This window comes from Pezoporus flaviventris, unplaced genomic scaffold (assembly GCF_033815535.1).
Source record: "Pezoporus flaviventris isolate CSIRO_AGI_PZ_B2104156 unplaced genomic scaffold, CSIRO_AGI_Pfla_v1 ptg000008l, whole genome shotgun sequence".
Classification (NCBI taxonomy): Eukaryota; Metazoa; Chordata; class Aves; order Psittaciformes; family Psittacidae; genus Pezoporus; species Pezoporus flaviventris.
The window spans coordinates 2,759,739-2,785,308 of record NW_026892556.1 but is presented as its reverse complement, the minus strand read 5'-3'; positions in this window follow the sequence as shown (position 1 = coordinate 2,785,308).

Genomic DNA, 25,570 nt, shown 5'->3' with positions numbered 1-25,570 from the left:
ACCAGAGCAGTTTATGGTGCATTAAGCTTGCCCACAGGGCAAGGGATTTTTCTAGTGCTGACAACGATTTTGTACCTAGCTGACATGTTCAGTGCTGTGCTAATCCCAAACAGAGGAAACTAACGGCTGGAAAGGGGGAAGAAGACAGCCACAGCTTTTACGTTCAGCCACCTTTTGCAGTGCCTCGAGGAATATGGTCTGAGGATTTTCTGGCTACATTTGCATAGAAGCAGCCTTCTTCCTTGTGCTACAGGCTTAAAAATTGTTCGGTTTGGGGGTTGGCTTTTTCCTTCTATTGAGCTGTATGAGATCACTAATGATATATAAGTACTGGAGATCGCTGTGCCTGTAGCAAGCACTCCAGAGGGCTTCCGAAGGCAGCAGGCTCTAGTATTATTCCTGGCTGCTGCAACAGACAATGTGGATTAAAATCAGAGCGAACAACGAGCTGCTGTTGATGGTCAAAAACCTCTTCTGCCCTATTAACAGTGCTTGAGTGAACAGTGCCAAGGAGCAGCCCATGCCACTGCAGGCTTGCCCAAGCCAATCGATGCTCCTTCAAATCACTGCTGGGCACGGTGCAGGACTCCTTGTAGGGCAGGTACCAGTCCCGTTAGACAGGCTGGATCTCTCACGTTGTTCTGGAGGCCCAGTTTAATAGCAAGGTTGTGGAAGGGTCTGGGCCACTTGATCTCATGCCAGAGGTTTGGGAATAATTCATTCATACAGGCCTGAAAAGGCTGTGGATGTGGGTATCTGTGGCACTGGCAGATGTCAAGGATGGCATTGCTGTCGATGGAAAGCTAGAGATGAGCTGCTTGAAAAGAACAAGCAGAGCTGAAAAACTCCACCAGCAAAGGTAAGGATGTGGCTCATTAAGAAGCTGGAGCAGGACAGATGGTTCAATTGGCAGGACAGTGTTTTACTAAAGCTTGGCTTTCGGGGCAGGTTTTGGCAGGGAGGCTGAGCCAGGATCCTGTTCACAGCCTGAATCCTGGTTAGATTTTAATGTCCTTGTGGCAGAGCAGGAGAATGTGCTGGGCATAGACTTGGCAAAGGGCCTGTGCCTCCAGTTTTGGCAGCGTGGCTGAGTCCAGATAGCATCAATAAAGGCTGCAGATGTCCAGGAGGCAGCAGGGTCCAGCTGGCTGTGTTCGCTGATCCTTAATTTGGGCTATTCACAGAATCTGCTCCATAAATGCTCATTCTGGGGTGCTGCTGTGCAAGGCTGGGGAGGCAATGCTGGCCTCCAATGATCCCACTCCCCTCTTTGACAGATCCTATGAACTCTCTTCCCATGCCTTGCAGATTACACTCCAGGTCTGATTCCCACCTATCTCTCAGCCCAGCTGCACATCATCACCCACTTCCCCACCATCCAGACCCTTACAGGAGATACATCCTGCATGAGCATGAGGAGGAGCCTGGCTGCTCACAGCCTTACACGTTGTCCTCAACCTGCACCCACTGCCTGACGGGTAAGTCAGAATGAGGTGAATCACTTTTACCTTTCTCTCCGGTGCTTATAAAAGGAGCTGGGGATGACAAGCTCACATAGGATTTCCTGCCTTTTAGCCTTTTTATAGGGAGGTGAGATGCATCCCACTTCAGTTTTGAACTCTGGCATACTTTCCACTTCATATTCCACTTTGCTTTGGGGCGAGCTGGTCAGTTGTCTGGGGCAGGCAGATCTTCTCTTTCACATCAGCAAAATGCCTTGGCAAAAAGCAAGGTCTAGAAGAGCCCTTTATTTCTGTAAACCCCTGAGAGGAACAACACTCATGGGGGGGGGAATGCCTAGAGATGCTCTCTGTCCTCTTTGGGACATTTATGGAAGAAGCAAACAGGTTAAGCTCTGCTGATCCATGGAGTTAGAGAAGCAAAGCCCTCCCACTTGTCTGTAATACATCGCTGGTGTCCCAGTTCCACAGACATCCTCTCACCAGGGCCTAAATCGGCCTGTCACATGTCACTGCTCCATCTCCTCCTATAGCCCCATGGAAACTGGGAGTGATACAGACCACAGAAACTAGGTCTAGTCACCCTGCCAAGGGGAAACTTGGGCAAGGCTGTTGCTGACACCCAGGGAATGGGGAAGAAGCACCATGGCACAGGGTGGATGAAAAGGGATGTATCACCTTGAGTCTGTGCCCTCTTCTGCCTATGCGAAGACAGATTCATCCCAGCGAGTCACCATATGTGGAAGCCTTTAAATGTCTTTTAAGCAAGGGAAACAGAACAAAACCCACCCTTCCTGCTAGGTTTTGCTTCCAAAGGAAGAAACCTCACACTCAGCCTAGGCTGATTTTAAGGTCCTTTCCAATCTAAACTAATCCATAATTCTATAATATAGTTTCTGGGAGTGAGAGGAGCAGAGCCAAGCTTCCGACTCCACTCAAAGACAGTGCTTGAAGCTCTGCTCCCCATTCCCACCGCTGACAAGGCTCTGTCAAACCAGGCACTTGCCCTGCCACCAGTTTTAGAATCATAGAATCATCACAGAACAGTTTGGGTTGGAAAGGACCTTAAGATCACCCAGTTCCAACCCCCTGCCATGGGCAGGGACACCTCACACTAAACCATGGCACCCAAGGCTTTGTTCAACCTGGCCTTGAACACTGCCAGGGATGGAGCATTCACAACCTCCCTGGGCAACCCATTCCAGTGCCTCAGCACCCTCACAGGACAGAATTTCCTCCTTAGATCCAATCTAAACTTCCCCTGTTTCAGTTTTAACCCGTTACCCCTTGTCCTATCACTACAGTCTCTAATGAGGAGTCCCTCCCCAGCATCCTTGTAGCCCCCTTCAGACACTGGAAGCTGCTCTGAGGTCTCCACTCAGGTCTCTTCTCTTCTCCTTGATAAAGCTGCTTCTTGGGAACCTGCCTGGCTTGCACTTGATTTCCCTGGGTACTCAAACAATGCAGCTCCTGACAGGATGTTTGCTGGAAGAGAGTCCAGCAGCTCTGCAGAAAGGCCTTTGGCACCTTCCCAGCGAAGGAGCAGGAGGGTATTGGGTAGCTCATGGGAGCAGTCAGGCTGAGGAGCACGGCACCAGCGCACAGCACTTGTGTTTGGTGCATCGGAGACAACAGATGCACATGGGAAACATTAGGGAGAAGGGGGAAAAGAACTGCTCAGTGCACTCCTGAGAGAGGGGAGCCTATTGTGGATGCTCCTGCCCAGGATGCTCAGGCTGAAAGAGGGACTTAGTGTAGGTTAACCCCTAGTTAGCCTTCCAGGGAGAAGCAGGGGATGCACTGTGGGTCCTGCTCCAAACTCCGTAAAGCTCCTGGTTTGCAAGAGGCCCTGCGGAGCTGAGCCCAGCCTGGACACAGGGCATCAGGAAAGATTTCCTTGGGAAGAGAGGGATTTTTGCCTTAGGAAGGGAATGTCCCCAAGGACAGAGCTCACCCTGGGGCTGTTTTGTGCAGGGTGGGAGGTGGAAATGTCCCGTTTGTGCAGCTCAGTCCTCTTGGCAGCCCCAGGAGAGCCTCAGCTCTGCAGTGGGATGGGAAATAACCTTCAGATGACCTTGTTGGAGACTGTAGTGTCATTGCCATCAGCAATAAGGAAGAACAGTGAAACCAGAGCTCCTTCCTGAGTCCCACTGCCCTGTACTCGCCCCACGGGCACAAACACTCTGTCTTTCCACCTTCTTAGCACTGAAAACATGGTGGGGATTTTAGGAAACAAGGCAGGAAAATCCCAGCGGTGCTGAGGAGAGCTTCAAACAACAGCAGGGATTTCCAGGGACATGTGCAGCCTTGCCAGTGACTTTTCACTCTGCTCATGTCCTGACCTCATCCCTTCCCCGTGTGAAACGTGCTGCAGCACAGCCAAGGGATGCTGTTTGCCTCCACCAGCCTGAGATGAGGGGGGGCAATGGGAAGCAGTTTGCTACCCCGAGGCTGCTTTAGGGGACAGCCCCTGCTCCTGCTCTCTGCTCCCTTTCAGCACAAGTCTCAGGCTGCCTCCCCTGGCACACGCTGCCCCAGCCATGGAGGGCTGGGAGGCCTCTGTGTCCATCAAAAGTATCCCCGGGTCTCCCCACGGTTGCAGGTCCCTGGCATGATTTTGGGTCAAGGCAAGAGCTTTCCAAAACAATTCCTGGCGTGAGCTTAAGGTTAACGGGGATTTGATATTATTGCCCTGTGCACTTGGCTGCATCCATCCTGGTTTGGAGGAGAAGAACGTTGAATAGATTGCTCTGTGTCGGTGGCCTCAGGGCCAGGAAGCAGTGCCAGGCATGTTTAAACTGCTAGCACAGATACAAGCACTCTGGCCGCTGCTCCATCTCGGAGCATCTCCTCCTGGGCAGAGAAGCATCCGCTGGGTTATGAGTGGGGTGAGGGAGGGTCAGGGCTGGCAGCGAAGCCCTTCTCTATGGAGCTGGGCATTTCTAAGGCTGTTTTGTGCCCAGTTTCTCATCACCTGCCAGCAGGAGCCCTGCAGCGTGCCAGGGTTACACAATCCTGTGCTCAAGGAGCAGGCACTGAGCTTTCCCACCCGCTCTGCGGCCAAAAGGCTCAGCCAGTTCTTCGAATACCTGAATGCACAATTCCTTTCGTAACCGCCTCAGAAGTGCATCCCGGGGGCAAGGAGCAAACGGCCCCGGGGCAGCGCGGGGGGGAGCCAAGAGGGGCCGAAGGGAACAGGCTGGGACTGGAGCCTGGGATCGGTTTTCAGCGCGTTGGGCTGTTTCTTTTCCCTTCATCCGATCGCTCCAACCTCCCAATGTGACCTTGAGGGTGCTGTGGGGGAGGAGGAGGAGGCAGCAAAATCAGTGCATGGGGGAAAACACCGGGTTCGGGGGTTTCAGCCGCTGTGCCAAGGGCACCCTGAGCCCGCAGTGATGCAGGGGAGAGTTTGGGGGGGGGGGGGGGGGGTGAGTTATTCTGCAGAGTCAGCAAAAGCCCCGCTGCCTGGGAAGTCCCACGGGGCTGCAGGCGAATTAACTCAGTGCTACCCTGAAACAGAATCGCTTGAGCATGACTCTGCAGGGGGAGAGGCAGGCAGGGGAGTGGAGGGGATTGTGTTGCATGAAGGCAAGACTGATCCTAGATAGCGCTGCGGGAAGGAGAAGGGCCCTGTCTTTGTCCTTGTTCCCTTGAGAGTTCTGCACATGGCGTTTGTCCTCTTCTATAGGGAATGGCACATGAGCCACAGCTGGCAGGCACATTCTGTCTGATCCTGTCGTTCATTTTCCTGCGGGTAAATGGGGAAGGATCCCACTGAAACCAAGGCTGGAGGGATGCTGGAGGGATGCTGGAGGGATGCTGGTGGTCCCATCCTGCCACCATCCCTTCCTTGGGCAGTGATGGGTTCTGTCAGTCCCAACCCAGCTGGTTTACGGCTGCCTCTCCACAGCCTGATCATCAGCTGGTGGGGGATCTAAACCACATTCTCTGCCCCATCTCCTGCCTGCCTGCGCCTCACCATAGAAATAACAGCAGAACAGAGGAAGAAAGTTGTTGACCTTGGTGCAGGGGCTGTGAGCGCATTACGGGCACGCTGAGGATCATACCCAAGCGAGGAGAACCAGTTCCACCGCAGCAGCGTGAAGGGTGTGGATCAGAGGCTGGAAAACCCCCAGATACAGGAAAATGAAGACACGAGGCTCCAAATATTCTTTTAGACCCTGGTTGTGACTCAGAGGCATGGGAAGAATGAGCCTGGGAGAGGAGCAGAGGGGTCATGGGGAAAAGGAGCAATATGTAGGTGATCTCGAGCATCATCCCCATCAGGGGCACCAAACAGCAAACAGATCCTGGGCCCCATCAGCCAGGCTGGGACTGTGCCCTTCTCTGGTCACTCGACACTTCTTGGCTTGAGGCTGTGGTGGCAGAGCAAGCTTTAACCCTGTCCTGACATCAGGCTGCACTGTGCTCACAGAGGGTTTCTGGTCTGCTTGGCCTGGTTCCTCGATGGCTGGGTTGGGAAAGGGAATCCCATTAGGACGGATTTCTCCGTTCCACAGCTCACAACTTCTTGGGTTTTCTTTTTGGCATTGAAATGTTCTGAAACCTTTCAGCTCCAAGAAATCAGAACAACGCGAAATGTCACAGAGGGATTGATGACATGGCGAAGGGCTTGGCAGGGCAGCCAACCTTTGCCACCAAACCAAACAGCCATCCTCAGCCTGTTTCCCTTCTTCCAGGACTGGCTCGAAAGGGCACTAAGGTAACCAAGCCTTCAGCCTTCAGCTTCCCCAGGAGCTGCATCAGGCTGTGCAGTGATTTGGAGGCTGAGGAGGCACCGGATCGCTTTTGGTCAAGCACGTCCCCGCAATCAGAGTTTATAGAGGCTTCTCAGTGTGATGGGCAGGAGAAATACAGAGACCAGGAAGCAACTGCCGAAACTGCCAGTGATTAAAATGCAATAAAATGTTTGCCTTGTGCTGCTGAGCAAGAAGTGTGGCATGTGTTTTGCTGAGGTAGCAAAGTGGTTGTGTTCGCTGAATGAGCAGCTAATGAAAAGCATTTCAAGCAGGAAGCAACGCTGATGAAGATTATGAGCCTGCTTAGATCTGGGAGAATTAAATGGCCTGAGCTGGATACTCCTGTTTGACACCTGATTTTGCATTGATCGAAGAGGATTCACTCTGCTCTCTACCAGTGTGGAAACAGTGGGAGCACCCCCTGTGCCAGAAGCTGCTGGAGAGCATCCCAAGAACAAACCCTTCCTGCAGCCCTGGAGAGAACAGCTCCAGCAGGGAAACTAATCTGGCAGCATCCTCATGTGCTAAAGCCAGTCCCATGGGAGCAGCCACAGAGAGGCAAGAGCTTCCCATCATGGATCATGCTAATTCCTCCTGGGCACTGGACCTGCTGGGCTGCAAATGGTGCTGGATGTGTGTTCAAGGCCAGAGATGGACTCTCATTAATGGTGTTTAGCACTTTGCTACTTTCCCCCCAGGATTATTCAGAAGCCAGCAGCCTAACAGAGAGCAGCATCTGCCCAGAGCCTGACCATGAGCATCACTCATGGTTTTATTCTTGGTGCGGGTAAAACTCAGTGTCTTTCCCTTGGGAAAAGAACCATGGGCTTGCTCTTCAAACACGGAACCAGAAAACATCTTCATTGTGAAATCACCTCCTGCACTGCTGGCTGCATGCACCACATCCTCCATGTGCAGTCAATGACATCTGACAGCTTCATTGTCGCCTCGTTAAGGAATTTCCTGCAGGGCAAATGAAGGAGACAGCAACTCCCAGCGTTTGAGCTGTTCTCTGTCCTCACAGCACTGGCTGGGGTTGGGTTGGGGTAGCCGGATGCTCGCAGAGTGCATGGTGGATGCCTGTCCCATCCTCCTTGGAGGGACAGGGCTGTGATACTTAAAGTACTCTCCAAACTCTTCCATTCTATGGCTGCAAGTCTCTTCTAGGCAGCATATTACCAAATCATATGTGTGTACAAACTTGTTTGGATAGATATTCCCTGCCTCATCTCTTCCCGCTCCCTTCAGGGCAGATGCAACTCATCCTTGACAGCTGGTTCACACAGCAAACCCTAGTGTGCTGTTCAGCTTTGCTGAAGGTGGGCAGACTGCCTTCTCAGGCTAAAAGCTGGCCAGGATCCACACATTGTAAAAGCTCAGCTCAGCCAAAGCCCCAGAAGGGTTCCTGGTAAAACAAGAGCAGGCACGTCTGCTTAGCCTGATGCTAGGAGATCCTAACATCAAGAGCAGGGGAGCAAAGCACAGGTAATGGGTAGAACAGCACCTTGGTAAGGTTACTGACATTCAAAACCTGCAAGACACAGAAACTCAGTCCAAAAGAACAGTTTGATTTCTTCAACCGCATTGCGCTAATGGTGTGTTTAGGCTGATAGCAGCCTGCCAACTAAAAAGCATGTGTGCTTTCTCATCCATGCTTCCACGCTAAGAAGGTCACCACTAAGGATAGTGCTCACCCAAGAGCTCCCTCAAACACTGCCAGGCCTGGAGAGCTGCAGCACTGCCCGTGCCAGATTCCATGGCTTGGCTGGGATCTGCTGCGGTCTGGTTGCACCCAACATCCCATTAAGGTTCATTGCCTGCCTAATGGCAATGGTTCTGGTTATCGGCCTGGATGCACCTGCATGTTCCAACACTGATGGGCTGGGTGGTTCTGTCAAACGGGTTAAACCAACCCGGGCTGCAGTTGGAAACCCAACTGGGCTGGCTCTAGCTGTGGAAACCATCTGAGATGGTTGTCTCGCATCCCTCTGCAGTCCTGAGGACAGCACCTTACTGATGGCGACTGCCAGCTTATCCCAGATAACATCTGGTACAATCCTGGTGAGGCAGGTGGGCACAGGAAATCCATTGGCTGCTTTGTGAGTATGTGACACATTAGCTAGAGCCATGGGGACCAGGCTCAGATGATGCCTTGTCTCAGAAAACATAGGAATTGTCTGAATTCTGGAAAGCAGTGACTCTGTCCCAGCAGTGGTGGCCGGGAGGGACCTCTGGAGATCTCTAGCCCGGCCTCTTGCTAAAACTGGACCAACGATAGTCCATGTTTTCAAACTGTCATTCTTGATACCTTCTGCTCTTCGTGGTCCCCGTTGTTCACCCATTTACCATTGCTTTCGCATCATTTCCACAGCGGCCACTGGCACAGAGACCTGCACTATGGGTGCTCAAGGCTGGGAAATGCTTGGAGTCTGAAGGACCCTTCCCATGCCAGTGGAGAGGGCAACTGCTCAGGTGGGGCAGGGTGGCCTCAGTACCTTGCTAAGCTGCAGAGTCCAAGCTCTTGGCTGCCAGACAGCCAGCAATGAATGCTGTCACCTACAGAAGTCCGAGAGGTGGGTAACTCTCGTCCTGTTCTCTGTCACAATCTGTTTTCAGTTTACTCTCTGGAGAGCAGGTCCAATAAATGATACCTGCAAACCACCCATTTGGAGACCAAAGCTGTTCTTTGTGTCCCTGCCATTGCAGAGCAAAGGCTTGCAAAGCAAATCTGTTTTGAAGCTGTTTTGATTTGCTGTTATCCCTGCACACGTCAACCATCACAACTTCCCCCCCCCAGGGGCATGAGGCAGGTGGGCTTCATCACCCTGTGCTGATGATTATCTTAGGAGCACCAGCTGTTGGGAGGCAATTGTCTCTTCCACTATAAATGGGATCTGCTGCAAATCCAGGAGGGCTGAAAAGACAAAATTCCTTTGTTCTCCAAGCTGTTCAGAAACAGAAATTCCTTGCTCCAGAAATAAGGAAACCGGTGAGGCTGGTGCCCCAGGTCAAAAAGGACAAGGGAGGATGGCTTTAACCAGCCAGAGGGGAGATTGAGGTAAGCTCTTAGGCAGACTTTCTTTCCTGTGAGGTTGGGGATTGGAACTGGATGATTTTAAGGTCTTTCCAATCCAAGCCATCCGATGATTTTCTCCCCCTGGCTGGTTGTTCCTTCTGTCCCTTGGTGTCCTCTCTGCTCTGCAGGCTCCCTTCTGACCCCACCATCACCCAGGTGGGTAAAAATACCCCCCTCTTAAGCGTTCTTCTTTATGTGACCACGTCAGCCTCCCGAGTGGCCACGCAGCTCCGCAGACAGCTCTATTGACACAACCGAAGGCGCGGGGGCAGGAATTGCTTAAACTGGCTTTGCCACTAGACAAAAAACCTGCTGGTGGCACCACACCCGGGAGCTGCCTGGGAAAAGAGGAGCTGGGAAGGTGGCAACTCCATCAGGTGCCTGGCGGGAGGGCGAGCCTGGGGTGAGAAATCACTGCCTTGTGTATCCCAGCACCCGGCAAGCTCCGACAGCGCTTCATTTGCATCCTCACAGCCAGGAGATGGGAGCCAGGCTGGGAACACCATCCGTTTCCTCCATTGATTAGGTAGAAGGTGGGGAAAGGAAGGGATTGGGGGGGTTGAACTGCTTTGAGGATACCTCCACACTCAGGGCTGCCTGATGGCCCGAGTTGTGCCTGGAGTGACAAGGACCAGACGAGGGCCCATGCTAGGGGCCAGCGTTAGGTGGGATGCGCCCATCTCACAGAAGGGTTGTCCCTGATAAGCATTTTTCCTCAAGTATTTATTTGGGAATCTTCTACCGAAGTGCTCTGGAGTGGGGCTCGGGTGCATAAACCCAACATTGCTCTATGCAAAATACACTTTTGCCCCGAGTTTTGCCAGACACAGTGGTTTTCCCTTAGGGAAATGCAGATCAACGCATCCTACCCGGCTTGCACGGAATGTGCTGAGGATGTAGGGTGCCTCATTATCTAGATCAGTGCCCTTCTCCTAAGGAAAGCTGCATACCCCACCATCCTCCCCTGCCAGGACATTCCCGTGTTGCACAGCAGTGGCATGGTTTCTTTCCAGTGGTTAGATCTATGAGCAGGAGCTGTGTCCATCAGATTGTCCCTTGCAGATGCTTTTGGAGCTCTGTGTATATATCCCGCCAGTTAATTTACAAGGCATAGAACCAGCTTATCCCCTCCTTTAAACTAAAGGGACCAGGATAAGCAGGGGAAGTTTTATGCTGGCAGTGGGACTTACTGCAGGGCATTAAGCTTATCTTTCCGCTGACTGTTTCAGGCTTGAATATCCTGCTAAAACTCCTCACTTGCTAGCACCTAACTTGTTTTGACTGTGATACTTAACGATTTCAAAAGCTTCACTATCACCTCCTGTTCCCACCCATTTACCTTGCTCTAATAGCCCCGGGCGCACCCAGCATCTGAAGTCCCAAAGCCTGGGAGCTGCCCAGTTTTGCCTACGGTCCTACCACCCTTCATGAAAGCCTCCTCTGGTCCCATCCAACATAAACTTATGATCCATGTTCACTTGTTCCTAAAGAGTTTAAGCATTGGCCATGCCCATCTCTGATACTACTGTCTGCTGGGAAAAGCAAGAGGCTTGTTCAAAGTTTTGCAGCCAAGGATGGGGTCGGGAGCATAAATAAAGCAAATATGATTTTGGATTGCACCATGGGTCTTTATAGATCCTCTTTCAGGATGCACAAACTGCTTTCAGATGGTTATATAGAAGAAAGATGAGACTTCAGCCCAGGGCCCTGCAGGAACAGCATTATCCTGTTCAGCACTAGGGCTGGCATAAGCATGGGTATAAAAGATGCTCTGTCTCTTCCTGGGGTGAGGGGAATGATGTGAGGGGTATCACAGGTGTTCTGAAACAAGTATCAGCTTTCATTAAACGGCACCAGAAGACAAGGCTGTTCCTAAGCAGCTCTGCCAGTGCTGCCTTTACACCAGGAGGAAAGGAGTAACCTGATGGTGGGGGACTGGTCACACTGGTATGAGGATGCTGAAGGACATGACCTGCCCACCGTGCTCAAAATGGGCTGAGTACACAAGAGGGGTCCAGCAGAGCCAAGAGGTACCGGGAATCAAAGTCATGTATAATAAATGAGCAAAGTTCAGCAATGGAAAGTGGGACTGGAGCACTCTGAGACCAAAAGCGAGGCACAGTCTGTGTCATTACTATTTAATAACAAAGGCCTTGGAAGACATTCACAAAGGCTGGGATAGACTCTGTTAACAGAGCTGTTAAAGCAAGAGCACGTGGTTAGTTGAGACATCAGGGAGATAAGGTGGAAAGATAATTACAAGGGAAAATGCTGTGCTGTCTGGCTTCTGGAGCAAGGCTGGATGCAAAGGAGCGTGTGTGGGCTCGCAGCCCCATGCTAACAGCAAACGCAACCTTAGCTGTGCCCTCTTGTGCTGCCGTGTTGCAGTACAGCTGGTGCAAGGAGCGACCCTGTCCCAGGGGTGCTTTGGGTGCTTGTCACCTTTGCCAGCACCTTTCATCACCTCCTGCTCCCACTTGGTGTCTTCTGTGTCCTGACCAGGGAACTCTGCATGGTTTTGCTTCCTGCTCCTGTGGTCTTTCATATCCCTGTCTTTTCCATGTGCTGAGGACCAAATACAGTGTGCATGGTCATCCTGTGTAAGGATCTGCATGGTCCAGAGTCAGCCTCAGACATCCTTCAGCCCTGACGTTTGGGAACTCCTTGTCCTTTCCCTGCCCTTTACCTGGATGCCCCCTGCCTCGGCGAGCATCTTTCCCCCTCATCCCTGTGTGCCACTGCTCTATGGGCAGGCAGAGCTGGTCCATGTGCAATGGTTGCATATCCCCTGCAGCTCCCCCTGGGAGCAGACCCCATAGACCTGGCCAAGCTACAGGAGCTATGCCAGGGTCTCTGTTGCAGATGATGTACCAATGCCTTCTCTTCTCACCCACAGCGCCCCTGGGTATAGCGTGAACAGAGCAGGCTTGTGAGCATCCTGCTGTCCTAAGCAGAGGAGCATTGCAGCAGATGGGCCTGTTTGCCAGCTCCCCTGCTCATTCCCTGCAGGAATGGCAGTAAATGCATCTCATTTGTATTTTGCTGGCATCCTACAAGGCTGGCCGGGAACACGCTGTGCAGCAGCTGGAGCAAAGCGTTGTTTGATTTCCTATTGTTTCTCTTACGCTTTGTTTCTCACGTTTTTGGGGACAGGGACAACTCAGAAGGAGGCAAACAGGGTCCTCAGGAGGTGAAGCATCATTTTAATGCCTTCGTAGAGAAGCGATACAGGGACACTTGCAGCTTCTTGGAAAGTGGAAGTTCATGTCACACCCTGACAGCTGAACCGAAACAAGGGTTTCTGCATGCTCTGCCTTGTCTCCTGTCTCGTGGTTGGAGTTTTTTTCCTCCCTTCTATCACTGACATCATTTTGCACATCTGAAAGTGCTCATTTGGCACCCTCACCCCTGACGTAGCACCCAGGAGCGTCCAGCTGCAGGGCTGGGGAAGGGAGACAAGAAAGGAGAGGAGAACATTGAAAAGCCATCTGTGAACCAGCAGATAAACCTGCTCCTGACAGACCAAGTGTGGGCAGAAGAAGAACTAACTCCTAAGAGCCCGCTTCTGAGGTTCACATCTGAGTGTGTTTCCACTGCTCTGAGGCCTGGTACGACAGCTGATGAAATAACACATCTAAACAGTGCAAATGGATTTAACCTGAGCTCTTCTTCTCTGGTTATGTGTTTGCCAGGTGATCTTGAAAATAGCTCTAGCCTGGAGCTTTAATGGCATCAGAAGGGAGTCAGGGTGGTTACTGAATGCCTCGTGATTTTGCAATATGTTTTGGCATAGAGCTGGTCATTAGTGGGATTTAGATTGCCTTTTTAAGGTTCCCTGATTTAAGAAGATCAACAGCTCCGGCCACGTGGTGGAGAAAAGCAGCAAAAGATACAAGGAACAGCAGAAATAGATAAATAAATATAGATATCTATGTATGTACATATATAAAACCTCCTTTGCTTCTATTCTCAGAGCCTCAAGGGCTTAGCTGTACCACTGCTCCTATCAGTGCTGTCACAAGCGGTCAGAGTCTTGAGCACTCCTGGGCCATTTCTGTAGGCATTTTGATTGTTATGGAAATAGGGCAGTGATTCACCATTCCGGGCAGGAATAACACAGGTGGAAGTGGATTTCATGCAAATCTCTTGTTTCTTGTTTGTAGGAGCCTGAATTTCCCTCAGCCATGGGGAGAATCGTGTTTGCTGGCCACCAAATGCCACCGTTTTAGGCACCTCCTAAAAAGGGGAACCAGATCTTGGTTGGAAAGTGTGATTTCCAAGAAAATTACTATGTGGGGGAGCTGAAATGTGGTTTCAGTCTGAACGGGGCTGAAACTGAAACTTTTCCACATGACCATTGAGCTGGGGATGCTCCAGATGTTTCCACGGCTTCAAATTCATAGGTGTCAGCATCATAGAATCATAGAATAGTTTTCGTTGGAAAGGACCTTAAGATCACCCAGTTCCAACCCCCCTGCCATGGGCAGGGACACCTCACACTAAACCATGGCACCCAAGGCTCTGTCCAACCTGCCCTTGAACACCGCCAGGGATGGAGCATTCACAACCTCCCTGGGCAACCCATTCCAGTGCCTCAGCACCCTCACAGGAAAGAATTTCCTCCTTAGATCCAACCTAAACTTCCCCTGTTTAACCCGTCACTAAGAGCATCACTAAGACAACACCTGCCTAAAGCCCAGTTTATCAGTACCAGGAGGGATCCCAGTGTCCCCAGTCAGAGGTGACCCAGCTGGCTGGTTGCAATGGGGCTTTGCACCCGGGCCAGCCGCTGCCCACCAGACCTGCAGCTCCAGGTCTAGCTGTGAACTACGCAGTTTTGCCCCAAACTGAGCCATTTCCAAGGAGAAATGTGGAGCTTTGTGAAGCAGCTTGACCTAAACCAGAGCAAGCAGCAGTTTCCTTTGCTGAGAGGCCATAAAACACAACATGGAGCAATGAGGAGCCAAGACCATCCATTGCCCCTGCCTGCGTGTGGTCCAGCAGCCACCACTGCAGCCTGGCCAGTTAGTGCCACCATGGGCTCCCCAACCAAATATGCTTTGAAAAAGCATTACCATTTCTGCAGGATTCGTTTGTATTTTTGTACTTGGTGGTTTCTGCCTCCTTTAGGAAGAATCTCCAGTTTCTTGCCAGCTTTAAGTGGTTTTCCCTGAAATATATTGTGTAATCACCTTGGTTTGGTCCCTCTGTTTTCTCTGCATTCTGGAAGGTTTAAAGATAAGAAGTCTTCTAAGAACTGTAGTTCTTTGAGGAAGACTGAATGGTGCCTTTTAATAGGTAGTGCTATATTAAGATATGGACAACAAACCCTTCTCACATCTTGCAGTGAATCTGTTGGGGCTCTGCTGACTGTCTCAGTGGAGGGCATTTCTGGCAGATCTCCATAGATATCCAGACCAGGAGACATGACCCCGCTTGCTTGTGTGACTGCCTGAATAGCAGCTCATGGATTCCCCCTTTCCCTGAGCCAGATGCAGTCCTTGCATCCACGTATTCCCTGCTGGGAAATGTATCCTGCGCCAAAATCAAGTACTCCTGAGGTTGCTTATTTGCACTTTTAATTGCAATTTATTTCTACTTTGAGCTTTTCCAGCCTTGGCTCCCAGGCAGGCCTCACTTTGCAGCACCCTCCATTCATCCTTCATCCATAAAGCATTAAACACACTGAGCATCTCCTTTATCACCTTGAGGTGGATTTTCAACAACTTCACTGCGCTCTTTTGAAAGCCCTGTTACTGAGGGTTGTTAATGCTGCTGTGTGACCTCCTCCACAGGCATCTCTGGGTATGTGACAGAGTTTCCCTGTGACTTGAGTTTCCCTGGTGTTTATAGCAGGGTAACACCTCTCTAATTGCCTCATGCCTCCCCGCTGAGCTCATGTGAAAGCTACCACAGCATTTGTTTCTCTCCCAGCCTTGTGAATCTTTCATGGCATCCCTAGGTTTGTTAAGAACAGCATCATCCTAGGAGAGCAGCCCCTTCCAGACCCGTGGCTGAGGGTTGTTGGAGCTGTTTCACTTTGAAGTTTGGAAGCCATCGGTTCAACTTTGGTTTTCTCCATTGCAATTTAACACCCTCCTTCTCTCGGGGGTGGTGCAAACACTTGGGTGTTATCACAGCTTGGTGGGAAAGCGTCTCCCACTATCTCTCCAGACATTAACCAAAGAGTCACTGAATTCCTTGGAGCGCTGTTAAGCCCAGCAGTCTGCTAGTGGCAACCTGATTGCTTCCATCCATAAAGGACCTGCGAGCTGTTCAGCCTTTATATTGCCTTCAAATATACTTCAGCAATTCCATGTCCTTGGCCTTATGTCTGGTATAACTTCATTTGTTCTGTAGCTTGCTGAATGCATTCTTAGAATGGATTTTATTCTCTGACCACACTATGCTTTCCCACACCCATAAGGTGTTACCAACACCAGGCTGGAAGCCAGCAGGCAGCTGAGATTGTTTCTGATAAGGCAGGAATCCAAGGACTTTCCTTTCACACGTGATTTTGCAGCCAGTTTTCCTGGGCTTGCACAACCCCTACTTGGCCATAATAAGGACTTCAACATTGGGTTTTAAAGTAGGCTTTGGTCACTCAAACTTTGATTGTTGAAAGTCAGCCCGATGTGATCCTGACTGAAGCCAACGTTAATCCGGGGTAACGGCTGGATGCGATGATCTTAAAGGGTCTTTCCCAACCTTGATGCTATGCTTTTATGAATCTCACTGACTTGCTTCTCAGGGCCAAAGGGAGAAGCAGAAGCATGTGGGGTCATGAACACGGTGTGTGCCATGCTCTTCGTCTCCTACCTGTGCTCTGTCAGGGGATGCAGAGACCAGGGAGGAGGTTCACAGCTGAGTGGTAACAGGAAAGGGATTTGTAGGGACCAGGGGACAGCACAAGTCTTGTTGCAATGGTTGGGGTTGGAAGGGACCTTAAAGATCAAGCCCCTGCATTGGAGCCAGCCTGTAGGGAGCCGGTTACTGTGCCAGGTCACAGCAAGAGCATCCCTACAAGTCCCAGGCATCCTGCAGCCCGCCAGCTCTCTATCCCCCCACCCTGGCTTCCCATTAACCAGCTAAGCAGAGAGGATTAACATAAATAGCATCCTATCTCAGCAGCTGCCCAGGCCAAAGGTGTGCAGGAGCCCAGAGAAGAGGCAGGCTCCTGCAGCTCTACAGGGGCAGCAGCACTCCTGGAGCCGTGCAGCATCTCCTCTGGAGGCTGCTGAGGCACAAAAACCCTGCACAAAGCCTTGACCTGAGCTGCCTCTGCCAAGGTGCAAGGTGCAAAGTCCTGTTTCTGTGGGGAGGCCTCCTGTGGCCGTTGTTTCTATTTGGAGCAATCTCCTAACAGGATGGGTTGGCTTCCTGCACAGCCCCAGCGCAGCACCCAGAGGCTCAGTTGCTGTTTCTCTCCAGATGACATGCTTTTAGGCACAGGGAAGGTGCAATGTGCATTAACAGATGCACTTGTGAACAAGGAAGAGAAAGGAGGGCAAGACATTAAACAGATGCAGTGTTCACTGTAGATATGCTGGCGAGGCAGCACCTCTTCACAAACACAGATAAGCTGCACTCACTATAGCCAAGGACACATTTTGTCACTGTTGGCCCTGGCATTAGTGGCTTGCCTGACCTTTCCCACTGAGCAGCACTGGGAAGGGGCTCTGGCACTGGTGCCATCCCTCTGCACGGGGCAGCACACTGGGACTGGGGCACCCTGTACCAGGCTGCGAATGTTGCTTTGCTTCCATGAAAAGACATGACAGAGGCACTTTAGGCACCTAGCAAACCCACAGACAGCTCATCAGGCAGCCTATAAAATGCACGTTATGGAGGTGATGGCTGTGGTGTGCAGTTGGCTGTGGTCCTGCCCGTTTGGTTGGGATAGGTATGCACAGCACATGGGCAGCAGCCTTTCGCAGGAGTACGAGCTCATCCACAAGTATTAATATGGCCATTTTGAACTGAAATACCAGGCAGGTTTAGGATCCCTGATGTAACTCAAAGCACTGGAAATACCATCTTTAGACTAAAATATCTCATTGTAAACAGCATGCTCTGTTGTAGCTTTAGTCTGTATGGCTGCTGAAGACAGCAGCGTCTGATTCGCATCCATTTAGACTCAAAGCTGTCATTCAGAACAACTGCCCCCCGACCCTCTGCTCCTTGGCTGTAAATCAAGTGGGAACAGTTCTTAGATTATCACAAATAAATCTAGACCGGTACTGTGAACTTGTGCCAAGAGGAGGTCAGACAAGCTGGCCAACACAGTCTCTTTTGGCCTTGCAAGCTGTGACTACAGAGAGATTAAGAGAAAGCCGTGCTCATCCTGCAAACATCCCCGCTGACGTCAAGACCAAAGGGAGGTATGGATGCCCTGGCACAGCCTTTCCCTGTGCCACCAGCAGGGACTCAAAGAGAAGCACAGAAGTGGTCATGCTGCCACCGATGCCGCGGTGCTGTGGCTACAGCATGACATATGAAGTCATTTTGGTCCCTTGAGTCTTCTGACTCAGCCTGAGGGTGCAGGAGCACGCGCTAGAATTGATGATTCTGTGTTTCTCCCCGTGATTTCATCACTTCAGACATTTTTGTGTCTATTTAAAGTTCTGGTTCCTGATTATTCAAGCAGTTTATTTTGAAAAGCAGAGTGTAACTTTACAAGGAACGCTGAACCAATACCCTTCCAATGGAGAGGCACTTCCAAGTGAAGCAATATCCTTCCCAGTGTGACACTACCATCCTGGCTGTGTCACTGCTGTAGGTGTAGGCATTTCCTCGATGTAGTCAAAGCCTTGTGGTGCTTTCCGTGCTCACAGACGTTGCTAGGGGCAGGCATGGGAAAATACAGAGGGAATTTACAACCTGTATCATGATCTCTGATGCTGACCCGCCGAAGCTGCAATAACCATTGCTGGTCTTGAAGACCCCATGGCTACCGTAGCCATTAGGTATCACAGCTGGCTTTGCATCCCCAGAGGAGCAGGCTCCCGTCTGTCTTGGTTTCCACCACAAGGACATCTGTGTTTGCCAGTGTTTGGGTTGGGCGAGGATGTGAAGATCCTTCCTCACTTGAGGGGGTCACAGTGAACAAGGCCCATTTCACAGGAGCTGTCTTGTGAGGAGACCACCAACTCCTTGTGCATTCATCAGCTCAAGGTCATTCCTCTGGATCACAGCCTTGTTGTGAGATGAAAATAATTAGAGCTTTATGAACTCGTTTGCTTGGCTGAGCTACAGAACTTGGGAAAATAATTCTGCCTTGAGTGAATATGAAACAGAGCCAAAAATAAAGCAAAGGCAAAAAAAAAAAAAAACGAAAGTAACCATGTAATTAAAAAAAAAAATAGCAAATCTTTATATTCTCTCGAGTTTTCCCATGGTTTTTCAACCTAAACAGACTGATGAATCCACACATGTGTCCAGGCATGTGCTTGGGGTCCTCCGTCCCTTCCAGCAGCTGGAAGCCTGGCCCGGAGTTGACAAGCCATGGAGAGCTTAAGGCAGGTTGCAGCATGGAGAGGAGGCTGTGCTGAGCTGGTGGGGCTCTGCTGCCTGGGAGGGACTGGCTGTGAGCGGTGCCACACGCAGCAGGGAGCTGCAGGAGGGAGTGAAGCCCAGAGCTTGTGTTGGTGCAGGGGTTAAACCCGCTGAGTGTGTTATTTCGAGGCAAGTATTTCTCAATTTGGAATCGCTGTCAACTGCTCGACACAAAGCTGAGACTCTCGGGGGCAAAGGGAAAGAACTGGTTTATTTGACCCCAAAAAATCATTAACTTTTCCTTTTTTTTTTTTGTTGCTGTTTAGCTTTGAAAGGAAAAAAACCCAAACCCTCAAATGAGAAAGTGCTTTTGACAGAAGAGCTAAGGCAGGCATCCTCTTCATTTTCTTCTTTTGATTTCATTCTTAAAAGCCTTTTTTTTTCCAGGCCTTTCTTCTTCAGGAAGAAAGAATGGGACAAACTTGTATGATTTTTTTTTGCCATCACAAGGAAAGGACCTGCAGAACTCTTCAGTGCAGGAAGTGTGAGCCTGGGAAACCCTGGCATCCGGTGGGACGATGCCATCACAGTTTGTCTTGCCTAGGATTTATTTACTTCCCAGGGGCCTGAAGTTGTGCTGAATTGAAGGCACCAGCCTCCTCGTGAGCTCTGTTAGAGAGGGCACAAAAGAAATGCTACTTGAACCTTTTATTAAGCTACTGAACTGAATTGCTGGGGAGGCTGAGGTAGCCCCAGTCCTCCAGCAAGGCCATGAGCTGACACAGGGCTGTTCCTGCCTTGTTTCATAGCTCTGCCAAGTGTGCAAACATGAAGCATCTGCTTCTTTCAGTGGTTTTTTTTTAATCAGGACCATTAATCTCTCTTTGATCAGGAACTTTCGGATCCCATTGCCAAATTATAGAGCCATTAATTCAAAGCTCTCTTTCTAGTTCGCTGCTTTATTCTCCGAGGAAACGCTGTTATCCCACTGAGCTGAGATGTAGCTGGTATGGGAGAAGTGCTGCATCTGATCTTTTCTTCATTACAGAGTGAAGGCAGAGACTTCAGCAAGCACACCTGCACAGGCCGTCCGTGCTTCCACACTGGATAGAGGCTTCAGGTTCAGGAGCTGTGCTTTGAACCCAGGGCTTTCCCATTGTCCTCAGTGCTTGCTCCCAGTTTGCAGTGACAACATCTGGATTTTCCCATAGCCAAACCCTGCCTGGTCCTTAGCACGTGGCTGCAAATGTTTTACGGGGGGGGGATCGAGGGCTTTGTGACCCATCCTCTGGCTGTGCAGGCTCCCTGCCTTGCTCTGAGGTTGGAGAGGAGATGATCTCTTGTCCGTGCCAAGGCTGGCTCCAGAGGTCAGAACAAAAGCTGCTTTTGGGAGGCATGGGATGCCATTGGCCATGCGCTTACGAAGAAGGGCTGTCAATAGGGGATGTTTTGGCTTTGTTAAGTCCCAGACCTGTGAGCAGAGATGCTGGAACAGTACGGGCTGTCCCACACACCAACGTCCTCTGTTGGTATCAACGTCAGAGCCGTGTGTGTGCAAATACACACGTGGGATGACTGTGGGGCAAGGCTGGCTGAGATAAACCGGTTCAAGTTGACCAAGCGTGGGAAAGGGCAGTCTGCTATGAAGGAACTGTCAGCTCAAGAGATAAAAAGGCCCAGATGACATGTCTGAGAGCATTTACTACCTCCTATGTGTGATGGTTTCCTTATTTCATGGCTTTTCTTGATCAGATAACTCTTCCAACTCCTACTCGTGTGTACCTTACCGGTGGAGACTGTCCCCATCACACAGAGCCCTGTCCTGAAGCAACAGGCGCATGCACAGATTTGGGAGGCAAGAGAAGAAATGTTATCAATGCTGGGGGAAACACTCAACAGAATTCCAAGGTCTTGCAGCGAGTTTTGAAGGGGATAAGCTGGTTTATCTCAGAGGCAAATCCCATGCTTCTGGGTCTGCCGGCTGCAACGGCATGCCTGTTTGGAGGTTGGAAACCGCAGCCTTTTGAGGACGCAATTTGTCTTTCAGAAAAGAATGACTCAGAAGGCCTGAAATTTGTCAAGTTGCTTGTTTTCAGTGCGAGAGGAGCCACTTGTGGAGGGAGAAAGTACACCCAGGCTGGGAGCAGAGACGCAGCAAGTGCCTCTCCCCCACCCAGATGCACAACTTTCAACACATGAGGTGAATTGCCAATAAAGGAGGGAAGAACACCCTTGGAAATAGAGTGAATCCCTTTAATGAATAAAAACCTTGTGCACACGAAAGTGAAATGTCATTTAAAGAGCCTGAGGCCCATTAAAGGAAGAAATCTGCTATTTACCTCCCTCAGTACTGTGAAATCTCTCTTAAACAAACACCTGCTATAGGCATAAAGCTGCTAAGTATTAAATTGGCTGCACATTAGACCCAGACTATTATCAGCTATCTAAGGAAAACATTGCCTCCTTTTCAAAGCTTTTTGATGGAGCTGGCTGTAGACAAGAACGTTATTGTTGGGTCTGTAGCACCAGTTTTACCCTGGGTGACTCAGACACCAGCATCCACCTTTCCTATCTGGAAAGCTGAGATTTCCCCAAAGCAGCACAAAAAGGACCATTGCTGTGATTACCCCTGATAGTGAGACCACCCATGTCATTGCTATCCCAGGGGATGAAGTATTCCTGAGAAACCTGCTCAGAGGTCAGAGCTGGACCAAAAGGGGGTATTATAGGTACAATAGGACTCAACCCCCCCGACTGGCCTAAGAAGATCTAGCTTGGACAAGAGTGGGATATGAGATGCAATTCTTATATCCACATGCTCAGTGGAAGTGTGAGCGTGTTGAAGGCCACACTGGGCTGTGGACCTCCATTGTTCTGTCCCTGGCTCTGCCACGAGGTCCTGAATAAGGCACTTGTCTGTGACGTGGTGCACTGGTCTGATGGGCAGAGAGAGGCTGCCACAAAGCCCTGATGGTTATGAAATCAAATTCACATGCATATGAAGGGGATTATCAGATTATAGCCGGAAAGGGGCAAGTTCGTTTCTATAATATCAATACGGTTGATATAGTCAGAGAACAGCAGCAAAACCGTCTGGGACTCAGAAGCAAAGATGAAAAGTGTTAATATTTTTAGCACGGCCGCCTCTGCTCCAGCGAGGTCGTGACACCAGCCCATTATCATTTGAAAAGTGTCCTCATGAAAGAGGACGAAGAACTCGTTTGGAGCAAGGAGGTGGAATGGGCTGAAAAGCACAAAGCTACATTTCAGGACCAGAGCAGCCTCTTCCAGGCGCTGAGAACTGTGACACCCCATTTCCTTCCTGTGGCTGCCTCTGATCAGCTTTTTCATCTGCGCCTTCTGTTATTCAAATGGATAGAGATGATTGCAAGAAATCCTGATGGGCCAGTGCATGGGGATGACCGCACTGGGTATTGACAGGTGACTGCACAAGCGCATGTGAACTGCATAGGAATGGGTGACTGGAAGCCTGATGTGCTGCAGAGCGGTTCTGGAGGTCTCCAGTCCCTGCAGGGAAGGGGAAGTGATGAGGAAAGCCTCTGTGGCCTTCCCAGCTATGGCCGAGACAGCGCTGCTTGGAGATGGATGCACAGCTGTGATTTTCCCAGTGGGAAACAAGGAAATGAGCACACATCTGAACTGCTCTGGATTAGGGCTGGCTCCTACAGGACTCGGTTTGCAAGGTGCTGTTGAGCACCACGCATGGGGAGGCTGTGCCGGTGCAGGATCCAGCTTTGCATAGTTAGAGGAGACGGAGATGAGGATTTCATATCACAGGTGACCCTGTGGCACGCAGCAGGGATTTACCTCCTCGCCTGGCTGCTGAGAAGGGCGAAGGTCTCTGTCCCTGACCCTGACGAGTAGCACTAAAAAGCTGCTTGCAAATTCCAGCAGCCTCCAAAAAGCATTTCAAATGAGATGGCCAGAATTAAAGACTCTTTCAGCACTTCAAGGTGCTCAGATGCTGATGAATGCTCATGATTTGTACGTTCTCGTTATTCACCGACGCTGTATTAACGTTTCAAGCTGAAAAGGAACTTCTGAAAGCGTCGCTGCCTCTGCTACTTCACGCCAAGTAATTGTGTTTAATTAAACAGAGACCAACAAGGCTCTATTGTGCGCCACTTGCAAAGCAGCCCGTGCAATGGGAAATGTCAGCGATTAAACAAACCTCTTTGAAAGCCAGCGATGGGGAGAGGTGCCCCTGTTTATATAATCAGAGCCAGGATTAAAATACAATAATTAGAGATAACAAAACCCAACCCGGGTCATAAGGGAAAACAACATCCAAGTTGACAGTCTTCCATGCAGGTAGGATTTGAAGTTCGGTCCTCATTGTATTCCTCCACAGAAGGCTTTTTGTTATCCCTTGTGCCAAGTCATTTTTTAATTGAAATGGAGATGGAGATGTTTTAAGCAACCGAACGCAGATGCGTTTTGTGTCATTTTTGATATAAAGGTTGAAGGAAGCTGCAGGGAAGGAAAACTGCATTTAATGCATTTATAATGTTTGCTCACAAATAGACCTGTTTCTGGCCACTTTCTCTTGTATTCACGTGTGCTTGGCGGGGAGGGAGCCCATGAGGTTATTTCCTCATTTGAAGCCCAGTTTAATTACTTTTGAAAGAGCGTAACAGTTAAAGTTAAGCTCTAAAATGTAAATACGTGGATTAATGTAGAAGGAGATGATGGGAGATTTTTCACTGGCTGGATTTCATCACATGGACCCAAATGATATTGCAATCTGAGATGCTCATTCAGACATAAGACACATATCATTAAAATGCACTTTAATTCTCCTCTTCGGTGCTTAGAGCTATTTTCCACCCCAAAAGGCTGCAGTGTAAAATATACAAACAGACAGTTCCCTCCCTCCTCCCGCTCCCAATGACTGGGTACATCAGGATGAAGGCAGTGGCATCACTCCATGGTTCAGCATGGTCCAGCCTAGGAGTGGGGGCCCTTGGCCACCCTTCAAAGCCTCCACTTGCCCCCAGCTCATCCCCTCTCTTGGGCATGTCTGAGTGCATAGATGTCCACCCAAGCCTGCCCAGGTGCCAAACATCTCAGTACCCAGCTCAGCCCTGAGGCTCATAAGCATCCTCCTCCCCATTTTTCTCCCCTGTTTCCCAGTCTGGAAGGTGGCTTCAGTTGGGTCAGGATGCAAAGAAAACAGCCAGAAAATGATGTGCTCCTCACCACCCCATGCTCTGGGATACTTCAGTGGGTCTCCTACCTCTTCCAGGCTGCTCCAAGAACGCAGCTGGGATTGAAAAGACTCTTCTCTCCTCACCAGGGGCTGTTCTCCTTGCTGCCTCTTAAAGCAAAGGCATTCAGTCATGCCAGGACTTTGCATCGCAGGGCTCTGTTAGGGCTTTACCCTGCTGGAGGGAGAGACAGCTGAACGTTTTCCATCATCACACTTGTTTTCAGCCAGGACGGATCTTCATCAGCACAGGAAGCAGTGGATGTCTTGGGGGAAGCTCCAAAGGTCAGAATCTCATTAAGAAAATCAGCCTGAAATAAAACAAACCCCGAGCCCAACCAGTGAGAGAAATCTCAGTTTGGGTTTGAGAAAACCCTCAGCAGAAAACGTTTGCTGGGAGCCTGCATAAATTGCTGCTGTGAACGTGGGAGCTGGCCCAGCTCCACGGCAAAGCCTAATAGACATGTTTCCTTCGTTTGTTTGCTTGAAGCGCCTCGGGGCTGTCCTAGAGGCAGAGGATGCATTGAGATAACACACAGCTTCATTAGTGCCTCTGCTCATTAACCCGGACCTGCCAGTGATGCGGAGCCTCTAATCTGTGCCAGTGGTGCAAGGGGGTGCAGCAGCCCCCCCCCAGCCCTTGCAGACAAAGCTGCTGCCGCATCCTGAGGGCAACCCCTGCTCCCCTCAGCTCCTCTTACAGAGGCTTAGGGCTCTTCTGTGGTCCCCAGTGCGCTCAGGCTGTGCTCACCAACGGGGAGATAGGGATGCTCGTGCTCCAGGTCAGAGGCTAATGAAGGGGGTTTGGTACTGGGATTGAGGAGGAGAAGCAAGAAGGCTGAGAATTCAATCGGGGACACAAGTCAGGGGCTCTCTGGGTTTAGGAAACACGGCACCAGATGTCACTCAATCTGCACCCCCTGCCAGAAGAAACCAATCCTCCTCCTCAGAGGTGTCTGTTTGCAGGGATTAAGCGGAGATCAGGCCGTCTGAGGACCTTACTCTCCTTCCTGAAGAGGTCCTGGTTATTTAAAGAAGCCTAATTTGCTGTCCTCATTACCAGGGGCTGGGTGACATTGCACAGAGCCCACGCTAAGTCCTTGCTCAGTGTGTCTGTCCTCTCTTGGGGTGACACATCCAGAGCTGGGACCAGAGCTCCCTGCTCTTGTGGCCATGGGAGAGAAGGGGGTTCCTCCGGGCTGGCTGCTGAATCCCTTTCCGAGTTTCCAGACCATTTGCCTCTATCAACCAGCACAAAACCCGGGTCTCTCCTTGGCAGCCTCCCCTCTCCAGGCGTGCTCTTGCAGCTGAGAATGGCAAAACGTTCTGGAGATACCCTGCAAAGGGCAAGGAACCCCCTTTTGAGAGCCCTCTGCAGCAGCCCCTCCTCATCTCACTTCCTCATGGCCCAGGGTTTGTGAGCAAAGCGACTCAGTGCTGACACCTCCTGCGCTGGGCTGCAAAGACGGGTTCGTTCTTCCCAGGGCCAAGAAATTCAGAGTCGGGTCCTTGGTCATCAGGAGACGTTGGTTGGATTCCCTTTATCCACCTC